This window comes from Folsomia candida, unplaced genomic scaffold (genome assembly GCF_002217175.1).
Source record: "Folsomia candida strain VU population unplaced genomic scaffold, ASM221717v1 Fcan01_Sc002, whole genome shotgun sequence".
NCBI lineage: Eukaryota > Metazoa > Arthropoda > Collembola > Entomobryomorpha > Isotomidae > Folsomia > Folsomia candida.
This window is the reverse complement of record NW_019091194.1, coordinates 15,544,642-15,560,218: the sequence shown is the minus strand read 5'-3', so window position 1 is coordinate 15,560,218 and position 15,577 is coordinate 15,544,642. Positions and strand designations below refer to the sequence as shown.

General features: G+C 37.9%; 1 protein-coding gene across 1 annotated transcript in view; it reads right to left on the bottom strand.

Annotated features, from left to right (window-relative positions):
- Positions 1-11,783: 11,783 nt before the first annotated feature.
- Positions 11,784-15,577, bottom strand: part of LOC110843500 (sex peptide receptor) — a 30,267-nt gene continuing 26,473 nt past the window's right edge. The window contains exon 11 of the mRNA XM_035847678.1: positions 11,784-14,162. The gene's annotated coding sequence lies outside the window, so the exon portion shown is untranslated. The remainder of the gene's footprint in view (positions 14,163-15,577) is intronic.

Genomic DNA, 15,577 nt, shown 5'->3' with positions numbered 1-15,577 from the left:
TCATCAGTTTTATTGATTTTTTTCGAATGAATTCCTTATAAATATAAGTAATATTCAACTCCGATGTTCAAAAGAAATATGAAAAGGGTTATCGAAAGAAACTGGTGAACACATAATTGAGAAATATGTACGTCAGACTTTAACTTTGGTCATGGTTTGCTATAACCTTATATTTAACTAATACTTAAGAAGCCACTTGGGTTGACTTTTTGGGATGGGAGTTTTGGAAGGAAGTCATGATGGTAATTGGATACGAATTTTTAATGAGAACTCCATTTCGGTGAAAGTCTAAACCAAATAAAAAATGAGTTTTCCCATTGACTCTGAGCTGTGGGGAAAGGTAAACAAGAAATTTGAGCTGTTGTTACCTCCTCTCGCTTCCAGAGAAGATGTGTCCTCCTGCCTGTCGTTCCAGCAGTCATTTAATGGAGATGATGATGCTGATGTCTCATATCGTCCTCTCATTTTCTTCTCTCGAGGCACCACAAGCATTATATGGATACACACAAGCAGTGGGCAAAGCCTTTCGCAAACATCACACTTTTTCTTAATCCAAAACTTTACTGATAAAGAGAAAGTTACACAAACCCGTGAGATGTGAGGGCTGTGGAAATGGACGCGAAGCAATTCTTGACCCAGTAATTCCGTTGTCATGAACTGGGCGAGAGAATGAGCTCAATTTTCGACACTGTCGATTACGGAAGATGATAAAAGGAAGATTAGAGGCGGATATTGTGTCTTATTATGGACCATCTAATTCTCATTTATAACTGATTCCAGCCGCATCATCATCCCTGCCATAAAAGTTGCCCGTTTCCTTATTTTCCCTGTAAATTACGACGAGTCTGCCGAGTCTGGGTGGAAGCTTTCCCTTTCTCCACTTTTCCTCCAGAAAAACAGCACAAGGCAGACCAGCACCACTTTCTTATTTTCTCAACAGCCTCCATCTTATCACTTGGGCGATGATCATCCTCCTGAATATGAAAGCAAACAGAGCAAGAAGAAGAACATATTCACACACACACGATCATCCCACCAACATCATGATCATCCTCCTCCCTCCCCCGACAAGCGACAATAATATGTATGCACAATATCTAGATTATTCTAGATTCCGTGTTTGTATACCATGTTTGCATTCCCCCAGCATTTGCCACTTTGTGGATTAAACAGCATTTCTCTGATCTCTTACTTGATCATTTAACGTCAACATCCCGTATTTTATGTAGTTTTTCTCATTTTTGGAGTCTACTAGAAAACAAAGGTTTGCAAGACACACTTACACCGAGGGTTTCCACACTTTTTCCTTCACTTCAATAGCTTTCATTGCGACTCAATGACTGAGTAAGCAAGTCTACTTGCATCGAGCGAATGTGTGCATATTATAATTTTATGAACGGATTGTTGGCGATGGCAGACATTTACATAACATACGTAAGCTCCTTCATGATGATGGAAAGGAAGTCACGAATTCCCACTGCGAAAAAGGCTGTCGCTCATGAATGCTGAACACGAAAACAAATATTTACATTAAAAATCGAAAACTGGTCCATGCATGCCAACATCATGCCTCTCAACCAGCCGATGACAGCTCCGTGTAGTATTGATAGTGCAGAGGGCAGTTCTTTTGGGGGACAATCATGCGATACATGTACGAACATCCAAATACGACTTTACTCCTAAACCTGTCATTTCAGGGAAAGTGCCCACATGGCGATAATATCGAAATAAAATTGACGTGAAGTGCGTGAAAAATATGTATCTTGAAGGATGATTCTCTTTCGTAGGATGAAATCTGTGTCCTTTTTTAAGTCTCCAAAAGTGTGCGTCAATTTAGGGTTGGGTACTTTTAAGTATGTGGCGTAGAAAGCTCGCTCGAACCTAAAAGGTGTGCCAAGCAGTTTATAATGTGTTAAGAAAGAAAGCTGCCTCGGCACCACCCAATGGATGAAAATTGAGAGGGTAACTCCACATATTGCTGAATAAATGTTTCAAAACCAACACAATACGTATTCTTGTATTGCGAAAGAGAATGAAAATAAGTAAGTGGGAAAGGCAGTTGGAGAATGCACGTAATATTGAAATGCTGAAGGAAATGTGGACCAACTTGCGAGATGGTTGCATGAGCGTCAATGCCTCCAAAACCCTTCGTCATTCCCAAACCATGTCAAATGAAGATCGTAAAGATCCGAGAAACGAGAAATGATGACAGGGCATCATCTTCATAATGTGGCTTCCCGGCGTTATCGTTGCACCCGGCTGTCACTTTGATTACTTAAAGTGCCTCAGTCCATTTTTTTCTCTCCCAAATTCAGGACAGAATTTCTACTTTTGTTGTACATGCGTTTACTTGATGCTGGTTCAAGTTTCAGTTCCAGATGCTTAGCTTGCCAAAATCTCTGTCATTTTCTAGCAATTATGGGCCAATAAAGAACTGCAGGGGTTCACCCATAATGTGAACGACTTCAGAATGCCCTTCGTGGATCCAAAAAAATACCTACCCCCAAGAATTATAGATTTTTACTACTTAAATTGGTATTTTTTCTCTCACCTTGAATTTAATTAGGTTTCTTCCCAAACTGAAATATCCAAATACCCAACGTCTCAATTTCAACAATCAATTCGAATTTCAAATTGTGATGTGTTTCACTGAAGAAATGTGTTTCGTAATCCTAATTTGTTTTATTTACTTGCCTGGATTGTTGTGTTGGTAGATTGAGGGTCGTAAATATTTCATAGTTGATTGCTTTGCAGCAGAATTAAATACTTGTGTACATATTTCCTACATTCCCTGCACACAACATGTTCCACCCAACAACCAAGTCAGTCATTAAAGGAAGTTACGACGTGGAAACGTGCATCAAACTACTCTCTCATCATCAATGTAAGTACTCTTTCGCTAAAAAAACTCACTAGCAAAGTAGTAATTGGGTTCTGCGTCATACAAATTGTGAGTTGATCTAATTTCTCCTGGTTTTTATTATCTGAACAATGTGCATTCATGGAAGTCACTAAAAGTGAATAAGACATGCATCAAAAGGAATAAGGTCATGTTATTGATTGTTTTTACGTATCCATACAAGTTATTGTGGATTGTGGTACCTCTTTGCGTGATGAAAGCGTTCGACACAAGTTTTCATGGAAAAATGTGCATACGCTCTCCCACCTACTTTCATTATTAGGTAGGTTGCGAGATTACGTTAACGTGAGAAATTTCTCCCGTAAACGTTAAATTTTGCTTCCCGCCAGTTTTCGGCGGCGCCCATTTAAGGTTTACGTGAGTTTTCTTTACGTTCACGTTATTTTGGACGTTAAATCAGCCCATTTAGCGTTCGTTTAACGTAACCACCCACGATTTACGTAAAGTTTTTTCACCATGCAAATTTAAGAAAAATGAACAACAGGCATGTATTTTTTGTGTCAATTATTGATGAATGCATTAAATATATGTTTATACTAAATTGAAGTGATATATAATTAATTGCGAAGCATTAAAACAAGAAGTAAACTGATAATTTCTCATGTAAGTCTTAAAAAATGACGAGGCTTTAAGTTAAACTAAATAAATCTTCTGTTGCTTTTGTAGCGGTTTGCAAACTAAGAAATTAATTAGTAATTATTGATTATCTAATTTATTATACTACTATTTATTAAAACAACGTCAAGCTTGGATGGAGGAAAGGAAGTATGGAAAGAATACGAAGTGAATGATATTACACAATGAAGAGCTGCAATAACAAAAGCATCATTTGAATTAATTAGAAACCAGTAAATTTATTGTTTATACAATACAAGAATAAAGCCTTAGTATATGGCATCTAGATTTTCTTATACACACAATTTCATGGAAAATATAAATAATGCTCAAGATCTGGCATTGCTTCACAAAAGTTATCCGAAGTTTGGCTGCCGTGATGAAAAATCCGTGACTGCAATGAGTAGCAGGAAAAAGTTACATCAAGTCGACGTATCTGTGAATGAAATAATTAACTGATTTAGTGAATTGACTTGCTCTAGATTGATAAAATATGGTCCTCTTACCTGCTGGGATATGCAATCCTTAGAGTAATACACAAAGGGTCTCCGCAGACAAGCAATCGTGCCCCGAAGTTTAAGGGTGCATTGAATTTTCAAACTTATTTTGCAAAATCGAAAGTTAAAGAAAAAGAACTGGTCACCATTTAGTTCAATTTAAAAATTTTAATTCTTTTAATTGATTAATTTTAATTATTTGAAGGAAGAATGTCCTCTATTTCGAAGTCGGTCAATTCAGAGAGTAAATTTATTATTTGTTTTGAAAACACTGGCATTTTAAGCTAGTTTATATTCAGACAAATTAATTAATTACAATAGGCAAAATATTGCATGAAGAATGTAAACAAACCATTGAAATTAAATTCAAATTCAGCGCACAAGTTTACGTTCACGTTAATTCGCACACGTAAAATTCGTGCATCCCGTAAACGTAAACGTTAACGCCAAATTTTACGTTTGCGTTTACGTGATGTGACCTTATGAACCAGCGAAATTAACCCGCAAACTCGCAACCTACCTATTATATATGAAGAGTCACTACAAACCTGTTCTGCAAGATAAGTCCAGCAACAACTGCTTCGTGCTACACAATAAATTCTAACCAATCGTCGTATGACCATAAACGACATTTTTAATTGAAGATTTTGTGTGTGGACATATCTACATACGTATATGTTTGTATATTTATGAATAAATATATACACTTCATGAAATAGTTGGTAAAAAATACGATTTTACACCTAGTCTGCAGACTAGGGTACTTAGCTAGACGATGACCTCCCTTTATGAGTCAGTGTTGGACATAAGAACAATAGGTGTACATATGTATATAAGCTTATTTTTCTGATTGATTGCCCATCATGACATACATCAGATGAGAAGCATGTGGAGAGTTCACCTTACATAAAGCATTTCCATTTTCCGTCCTTCATTGAATGAAGCTTTCACAGCGAAATAGTGTGAATGTATAAATATATTTATTATGCAGACTATGATAAAGTTCAATTCAGTTCTCAACACAGCGTTAGTGGCAATAAAAGGGACGTGTGAGGAAGACCTAAAAAAATGCATATGGAGTGCGAGAGTTGTGCGAGTGTCAATTGAGAAAATCGTTAGCTGACAAAAGGTATAAATCTCTGGTGACTTGCAAATAAATCATTGGAGTTGACAAGACACACGCGTTTTCAACATGTCTCTCAATGCTCAAAGATAGAAATAGGCTCCAAAGGTATTCGAGATTCGGAAGGAACTTTCAAATGCTGAGGAAGGTCAGATGACTGGTGAAATTCCCGAGTATGGTCAGCGTACATTTTTGACCGTGGGTACTGGAAAGTTTTACTGATAAGGATTTCATGGTGGAACATTTAATGGATGGACATGGAATCATTTCCAAATTTGACATTCGTAATGGAAAAGTTCGTTTTGAGAAGAAGTTTCTTGAATCTGACGCCTACAAAAAAGCGTTCCTGGCTAAAAACCTGTAATAACCGAGTTAGGTACCAAACCATCGTCCGATCCAACCCAGAGTTTCTTTTTCTGCAAAATGATTTCTACGCTGGGATGTGACCTTATGAACCAGAAACTATACTTGTATTTATAGTTGTTGTATTGTACATTGTGCATGCGAAAGGTCGGTTAACTCTCCTTCCTTGACAAAATTGTAATATTTATTGCTCAGTCACATTTTTGACGTCTTGAGGGACCTTTGTGGAGACATGAAATTCCGTAAAAATTGCTTCTGTACAAAAAAGCTTTCCAGATGTAACAAAAATGTAAAATAATAATCCACATGTTTGCAGGTTAATTGTATAGGAGGTTGGCAAATATATTGAAGTTGCTTTTTCTAAAATACATATGACCCACATATCATATTTTATTTTCAAAAGACATGTATTAAGTACAAAGTGTGGAGAAGTATGAAATACGAAGGGTTGCTTAAGGTTTACGTTACAGAGTTCCAAACTTTATACAAAGAGTTAATTGGTCAAAAATAAATAGTTTTCCGACACAAATGTAATTTTTTTTACAGATGCATTCAATTTGTTTGTCGGGGTTTTAGTCGATCATCATGAATTTAAAGTCTTGTGCATATGTATGCAACTTACTGACGCAAATGTTTTTTTTTTGTATATGCGTGTACACATATCTCTGAACTGAGGATAATGCCAACATGTCACTTTTCAACATTGAGAGAGGCGTCTTGACATCCGGAGAGACATGCTTGTAAGTTAGAATTTCACAAACATAGCCACGTAGATAGATGCAAGATGCTCTACACGACAGAGTATCAAAGTACAGGAATTCTTTTTGTGTGAAAATATCTGTAGCTTCCGTGATCTGGTTCCTACAAGCTGCAGACAAATTTGACGCAAAAAAGTGTATATTTGGGATTGCAAGTTGCAAATGTGCACCGGTTGATTTAGGAGGATGGTTATACCTACAACATTGGATGCTCAATCCTTACTAGACTCAAGCATAATGCTGTAAAAATTCCTCCAATTGGCAAAAACGAGTCCCTCAAGGATGCGAGGATAAAATCATTTGTTTAATCTCAACCAATCACACGGGGCTTGTGGGTAGATAATATTTGTTAAAATATTGAAATAAATTACACTAAATCATGTTGAATATAGTAAATTCAGGTTTCATGCACAGTTTCGGAATGACGAAAAGCTACATAATCCTGGCAGAACACCCATTTCTATTATGAATGCGTCAAAACTTCTGGGTTCTGTACTTGCTAAAACTACCCCAATCAGTGATTGGCTTGAATGGAAACCGCAAAACGGAAACAGGTTTTTCGTAGTAGAGAAAGCGAGTGGGAAGCTTCTCAAAGCAGATGTGGTGACTGCGGATCCATTTTTCTTCCTCCATATCATCAATTGTTACGAGCTGAATGATCACATCATCACGGGTCTGACCGCCTTTCCCAACGCAAACTCTCTCATTCAACATATGAACCTGGAAAGTTGCGTCGTCTGTCTCTGGACAATATGAGTCAAGATTCCCCCTGTGGGGAGCGATATGTTATTCCTTTCCTGGACCTCGAGGAATGCGTCGAAGGAGCAAATGTCGTTACGATAAATACGAACATCACGGCTGTGCGACGGGGTAAACAGCAAGTTTTGCGTCCAGACGTTGTGATGGAACGCGGGCTGGAACTGCCCACCATCAATAAAAAAATTCTTGCCAAAAAGAGCAGCTCACGGCGCGGGCTTTGCTACACGATGTTGTTTTCAGAATGGCATCTCCAAAGTGCACGCGTTCTCCAAGACCTCCAATGACTGGAGGGAGTCTGAGCACTACATTTCGGGAGAACCTCTCTTTGTGCATAATCCTTGTGGGGAGTTGGAAGATGATGGAGTGCTTATTAGCGCTGTGGTGGACAACGGGGAAAAACTGGACTGGAAAAACTGTTTATTGTTCCATGGACGTTGAAACGATGAAAGAGCTCGGGAGAGTGTACTTTAAGGAAGAAATTCCAACCGCACTTCACCATCTTTTCATTCCTGATGAAAAGGAAGGAAGCAGCAACAATGGAGGAGTAGGAGGAAGCTCTTCTAATGGGAATACTAAGAAGAAGCGAAAGCATGGGTGAAAGAAAAAAAAGAACTGCTTATTGCTTACTCACATGCTTTCACCTGAGAGATTCGTCTTTGATCTTTAGGGTAATTGCTCAGTGGTTGTTAGTTATATTTAGCTATATAAAAGATTTTTTGGTGGATTTCTCCATAATAAAATTACATTCCGTCCAAGAATTTATGTCAGTTTCATTAGCCAACAACTTGTCTATCCCACACACAAATATTTTCTACGTCTCAGGAAAGTTTGATTTCACCAGCCACATGTGTATGCGACATGTCCGAACATTCGAGATCTGACGAAACATAGTAACGTGAGTACGTGGAAGTAATAAGCCAGGCAAGCACAATAAGGTGATTAAGGTGGTTGCAGTATGTGTGCCTGCGTAAGAATATAACTGTTACGTACATACAGACATTTAAGTAGGTGGGCATGTATGCATATGTTGTACGTAGGGCGTATATAGCATCGAAAGGTCTTCAGTAGTAATAGACGAAGACCCGAAACTTTAATTTTTTCCCGTTTCCTGGTGTATTTAATTACATTTGCTTCTTTTCAGTATTTCTTGATTAGTGCCACAGACGAGCAGAGTCGGTCACAATGAAGCACTTTTCTGCTTTCTCCTCTTGTTTCCAACCTTATGCTACACAGACGATATTGCAAATTGTAGTTTGGGTGGGAGGTTGACTTTTGTTTTTCTCTGTTGCGACTATTAAATGTCCGGTCAGAGTACATAACTCTCATGGGAAAGGTCTGGTGGTTTCCATGTCCAATTTGTCCAAGCATGGTCGTGGGCTTAAACTGCGCTGAATTACTTTATTGCTTACGCGGAATTGACGATAATCAGAACCACTTTTGGCATTGGTGCTTTGTTTAGCTATCATTTATTTAATTGCTGCGAAACCCCTGTCACGAACTAATACTATTGCCTGCACGTATTTGTTTATTTATTTCGAATCCGTCGTTTTGAAGGCTAGATTTTGCGGAATTATATCAACATGCAATAGATTTTGCGGAATTATATCAACATGCAATATCTACATGAGAAGTTCTGGGAAGGATAAATGTTTATGTACTTGGCCCTGTGACCTCGTAGATTCGCTGCATATTTAGACACGTACATATTTGAATTCCTTTGTAACAATGTCGTTCCTTATCCAAATACGTGGGATTAGATTAGATTTACGTGTGATTAGAATTTTAGGACTACTAGGGTTGCATAGGGAAGTTTTGATCACTTGCACCAAGCTAGTTTTTGATTTGGGCAAGAATTTGTTTTTAAAAATTAGTATTCAAATGGCTTATCTATTCTAGATCATATCACAAAAATTTTCATGGGTTCTTTGAAAAATGCAAAAGTAGTAGGAGGCGAGAAGCTGGTGTTCAAAAAATATATTTCGAAAGTGCATCCAGAGTAAAAACTAGCTTACTGAATCCAGAAAGATCCAAATGTCGTGGAACTTGACCAGCCAAAGTGAATTTTGTACAATGGTCGGTCGGACCCTGATTCACCCTCGACGCCTCTGCGCCTTGCAGAACTTTCTTCGATGCAGCTTCGTGACCGATGCCAAATTTTTATCGCCACGCACACCCAATCTTCTGGTTTTTTTTCTATGTATTTTCTTCTTTGTATTTTCTATACTAACTGAGATTTGTAAATGGATAATCATAACAAGTACAAAGTTACGTCGTGTATCATGTTATGTCCATAGTTGCATAGTTATAGGTATTGGATTTTCCAGAACATTTGTATTGCATGTGTTAATGCAACATGCAAGAATATCTTTCCAGATAAATCATTCAGATTTAAGCATATATAGAGCTATATATGAGGATTAGGACAATAGAAATTGATACAAGGCATTGAAGAAGTTGCAAGTCAAGAAACTGACATTTTGCTCAATCTGAGCACCCACACACTTTACAACTTTGACGGCTATGCCTTCCTGCTTACTTACATATTATACAATCATACTAAAATCATGCTAAAAAGTGAAACGAACGGAAGAGAACACAAGATCTCTTTTCATAAGATTATTGGGGAAATATGCACATCTACAAGAAACTCGGGCTGACAGACAGATGATGTAAATGTTTCCAAAGTGTTAAAAAGTTTACAGGATAGATCATAAACAGAAGTCGCAATAAAATCTATTTTTGTTCCAAGTTATAGTCATCAGCAAGTGATGGCTTTCAACGAGTATGGTTCGTTCATCCGCACACAAATCTCGAGTTTTGGCCATATACCTACTTGGTGAAATAATTGTCGATTGATTCGAGCATGAGGAGCACCTTTTCTAAGTGGGTGCTGGCTTGCTGTACTACGATACATGAATCACACATTATATCATTTCCTGTTCGTCATAAGGTCATGATGTCCAGGGTTTTTCGTGCATATTTTGTGTGTGGCCATGGCCATCACTGTACTCGTGCATTCCTGCATCGTACGGAACAAAACCAGAACATAAGATTATGACTAATGCACAAGGACGTGATAAGAACCTCGTAGGCACCAACGTGAACCCGTGGGTTGTTGGTCCTGAATGGTGGCATGGTGGGTGTTGATTTTGTGAGTGACTTTCAATGCTTTGATCTTTTTACGTTTTAAGCGTCAGGACGTATATGAACTTTGGCCAATGACAATTTCAGCTGAACTATCTCAGAGCTAAATCTTTAAATATTCAACTCTAGCAAAGTCTTACGAATCCTATACGTACATAAGCATGCACATACTTAGGATTAGTCATAGTGCATTTATGCAATTGTATTAGATATGTACATAATAGGTTGAGATTGCTCTCGATTATTTCAAAGGCTTAAAAGAAAGCCAGGCCCATTAAGCTAATTAATGTCGTTTACCAAATCTGGCTGGATCCCGAAGGAAGACGCGCAGCTAATGCATTTTGTGGTGAAAACCGTCCATCCAACGGAGAGTCTAGTCACAAGATTAGTCCGACAAAGTGGTAGAGTTGCTTAAAAGCATTTTGCAATAGTTGGAATATATATCACTCCAACCCGGCTAACCACACCACTGATTGATGAATGCAGACGTTGAGTGAAATGAGGTTCAAACTAAAGTGGGGGATGAACAATCGGATAAATTTTTGCATTAGTTTCGTATGTATGTACTTACTGCTGCACACGTAGATAATGCTCGAATATGCAAAGTTGCGTATTTTCGAATTTTTTTCACAATTTGCAGTCTGTAATTGTTAGAAACCATCCCAAAGCTTGTAAAACTTGCATGGACTTAGACATAACAAAAGGATAGTCAGCTTTCTCAGCCAGCGAGAATAAAATGTGGAGTCAGTTAAAGGAATTGAAGGATTGGATCAAAATGAGAATGTCAACAGCAGATGCTTTGAGACTCGCTCTTGACTCCTTTTGTTTCTTTAACTCCATGTCAAAGTCAATGTCTTCTGTGTTTCTCTCTTCGTTTCTGACATTTCGACCAATTCCGGGGAGAAATCAAATGCAAATGAAACAGCAGTCAGTGGGGTGAACCACGTAAGCAAAACGTGTCTTTTTAGTCGTCGGTTATTACTCTCAGGTTACATATGTATTTATGTACATTCACATAACAAGAACATGCGTATGTCTACGCCTTCGCCTCATCTTTTATTTTAATATATTCTTTCAACAGCAAAGCAAAATACAGGATTTCTTTGTCAGAGAGGGTTTAATTACACTTTGTAGAACTCTCTGTGTGGCATCCTTGCTCAAGAGTTCACATTTGTACATGCCTACACAGATATGCTCGCAAGTGAGGAAAGAGAGCTCGGTTTCGGAGGACTTTTTGATGGTTCAACTTCACTTTTGATGTAAACAACCATCAGAACCCTTGTTTGGGCAGTGATCGAGGAAAGAAAGTCGAGAAAGGTAATTGGAGATGACTTCTGAAAAGAGAGGAATTGGAGGCAGCTGCCGTCGTCCATGGTTCGTTATAAGTTACACGAGTGGGTAGGCTTTGTACTTTGGCTTCTTCGCTTGGCGGATTTTCCAAGAGTTCTTTCCAGAGCCTCTGAAACTTTGGATAAAAAAGCTACAAAAGTTACGTAAAGATCGAGGGAATGCAATGCAACGGTGGCCATTTTTTTTCCTTGGCTGATGAGCTTTCGATTACCTGCAGCCTTTGGCAATAATGAGCAACGCAAATTACGGGTCAATGCACTAATTCAAAATTTATTGTTTATTTTCTGAAATAATTTCTAATATTTGAGTAACTTCACGGCTTTAATTTACGGTTTTATATTTATTTAATCACTTTTCGTTTTGTGAGATACGAGCTACACGGTAATACTGTTGTAAGTTAAGTACATACATACATCTGCCCCTAATCATGTCTACATATGTATGATTCTATAATTAATTTAGGTTTTAAGAATATTTAACATTTTTATAATATACATTGATTTGGTAAATATTTATATGAATCTCTTGAATCTTGGACTTAAGTTTGTATATATTTCTCAGCAATAATCTAATGAATTAATTATACGGATAGATATTACGCATATTCTATAAGTTTGAGATATTTATTTATATACGAATCTAAGTAAGTGTATGCACCAAGAGTTATATTTTTCCTCTTAAATTATTTCATAAACCAAAATTTTTTTGGATTATCTGTAGACTTCATTCCATGATAAATGTACTTACTGGTCCACTGTAAACTACGCTCCGCATAAATATTTTTTCATACACATATTAAGCTGCGAGTTCTTTAATAGTAAACAGTACAACGACAACACCTCATAAATATAAATATGTGTGCACCATATATTACATATTTACGTAGCATGCACTATTTAAATAGCCGATTTATGCATATTTGAATGTATGTATTTAAGTATGTACGAATATACGAGCACGTTATATAGCTGTTCTATAATAATAATTGTACTGTATAAAAATCGCCTAAAGATCCATGAACTAAATATCAATTACTTTGAAAAGGTACGTCCATGTTGTTTAAAATCTAAATATCACAACTTTCACACTTTCACCACTAGGAAGTAGTTACACTCTGCATCAAACGAATGCAAATTTAGACCGAGGGCTCAGTTTTGGTCTAAAGATCCATTTGTTTTTCATTTTCGCTGTATATTTATACATTTCATTCATGTTGACGTGTCTCTGTCACCCATGCATGTACAAAAAATCCCTAAGTTAGATATCCCCTTAGCTCCCGAGTAATTGAGTATTTTCCTCCCCGAATAATTATCTGAACTCTATGAAATGCTCAACAAAAACATAGTCCAGATAAAAACTTGGTTAATCTCATCCTCAGACACGAAGAAAAGAAAGCAGATATTAGAAATAATATTCGTGTATATACTTTCGTAGCACATTTTCATAGCACATAACAAGTATTACCGACATTTGTACTCTGTCAACTGTGTACACGAGTGAAGATAAAATAAATAGCTGCAGGTCTGCCGAGAGAATAATAAATACATATAAATGAAAACGAAAACGAATCTGAATAGATAAAATTTCGATTGAGCTTGAAAAAGTCCGCCCAACTAAATATTCCTACGTGCGTACATAAATTACTACTTACTACTTTCCCACATTCGGGAAAGTTTTTCTTCTCCAATGGATTAGTTGTCATATTTCTTGATTTATACACAGAGTTGGAAAGATAAATAATTCACATTTCTTATACTTACATATACATTAAATATATATACATATCACTTAAATATCTACTTAAGTAAGATCAAGTTTTTGACGATGTGCCATTCACCGTGAGAAATGGAATCGATACAAATGCTGAGATTAGTAGCGAATGTGCCGCGTTGGTTGCATGCATGAACTTGCGAATGTAAGTCATGAGAGACACCATTGGGCGAAATGTCCCATACTTGGACAACTTTCAATTCTTGAACGAACCCCAAAATGATGGGAAGAAAGAGGAAATCTCTCGTTTATAGCATTTATTACTTTTGGGGTATAGAAATATATTTGAATTTCATGGATCAACGACTCAACCACCGACATTTCCCATTCTCTGGTTTCACTTTTCTCTGTAAACCAGCAGAAACTAACCTTCATCCTCCTCCTTCTCCATGGCATGTAGTACGCGATATAGTAAATTGTCAACTTTGTTGGTAGCACAAGATGCGGGGATTGGTTCAATTCCGTGGAGAGAAATGTTGGAAAAAGTAACTCGATTCAACTCCCTGCAGCAGAGGGCACAAATTCGCATTTGGTTGCAGAAAGGGATTTAAGGTTTGAATGGTGATGTGAATAATATTTAGCTAGCTCAACAAAGTTGCCAGCACGGTGTCATCTCTCTTTTTGCTTCATTCATGATGATGCTAATAATGCGGGGTTTGGTACCTTACGTGCACAAGTTTTGTTGTCGTGTGTGGTTCAACGGGCCAAGATGACGGGTATTTGATGTCTCGAAAAACTTCAGTCTGCCTGCACCACTTGGTCCTCGGATGGCATAGTTCTTACTCCTTGACCAAAGTCAGCTCGGCTAAAGTATCCGAATGTTGGGGTTGTGATGACAGATGTTGCAGAACGAGTTGAGCCATCTGAATAGAAAAGAATGAGATTTAACTTTCACTTTAAGAAAAAATAAAGGGGACAATAGTGCAGTGGAAAGAAGGCCAAGGAGTCGGCTGGGGACGGGAGGGGGCGAATTATGATTACTTATTACCAGACACCACCACATGGATGGATACCATTTCGAAGCAAATCATATAGTGCTTTATGGTGGTGGTCGCATGGAGCTATTAGTATTATCACTTTATCACCACTCTAGATGTGGTCCTATCTCCCTCATAAATGGGTAATGTCTTTGTGCGGGTATTATTTTGTGGGATGTCGGTGACGCCATGCATTAAATTCTCCTCCGTCCGACCGAGTCTTGTGCCAGAAGGAACTACCCACTTCCTAAGGAGGACTGGGACGACGAGGCAAAAAAAGCTTATTTGGTCGACATAAAACTAGAAGCCGTTTATATACGACGTTGAGGATTTTCCTTGCCAAAGATTCGCTCAGATGGTTCCGATAAACTTAATGGAGAAAGGAGAATTATTAATGTCCCTGGAATGAAATGGAATAATAAATGTGGTAACTTATTAGTGGTGGGGATTCTGTCACACACCAGTGAATCGTAATAAATATCTAACAGATGATAGGAGTGAATATATTTGCATTCTAAGCAAGTTACCAATGTGTGTATGCACATTTGCCACCCACAACTACCCGCCAGCCAACCCGCATTTCGGAAACTTAAATATTCCCTTGGTGAAACCCCTTTATGCATCGGCTCTGCCCGTCCGTCCGGCATGTCGCACGCTAACTTTTGAACGTACTCACTTTTGTAAGTCCTGTCTTTTTTAATGAGGGGTAAGAACTAAGGTCAAGTTGGTTGGCTGACCTTTCAGGTCAAAAGTCATGACACTTTCAACGTCAATTAGGTCATGTGGGGTGTCAAGTTGATGGTATTTTAAATGTCCAACCTGATACGTGATTTTGATCTACGACGACCCGTGATCTTGCCGACGAGTCGAACATTAAACTTGTCTACATTTTAGTGTTCTGTTTTAATTTATATGGTGGACTTTGGACCTTGGGAAAAAGTTTTTATTCTGCCACTTGTTTCACTCCTTCGTTACGTTCGCTTACGGTTTATTCCTCCTGAAGAGGAAGCGATCAACATACATCATGCATTCATGAATGTGCAAGTAGGAGATGCAAAGTGGGTATAACAACGGGTCCGGATGTGAACATGTGTGGTTGGTAATTTCCCACTTGGTTCATCCACAACCGAAGAAATGTAGGACTAAATAGCGACTCGTGGGGGAAATCTCATTACTTATTATTCCAGAAAACGACGAGTCTTCTGAAAACTTTACATAGTTCCGTATCCCCATTTTATTGTTGGAAACGTTACATTGCACTGGTACAGAGTTTACACATCTCTTTTAAATATAGTATCAGC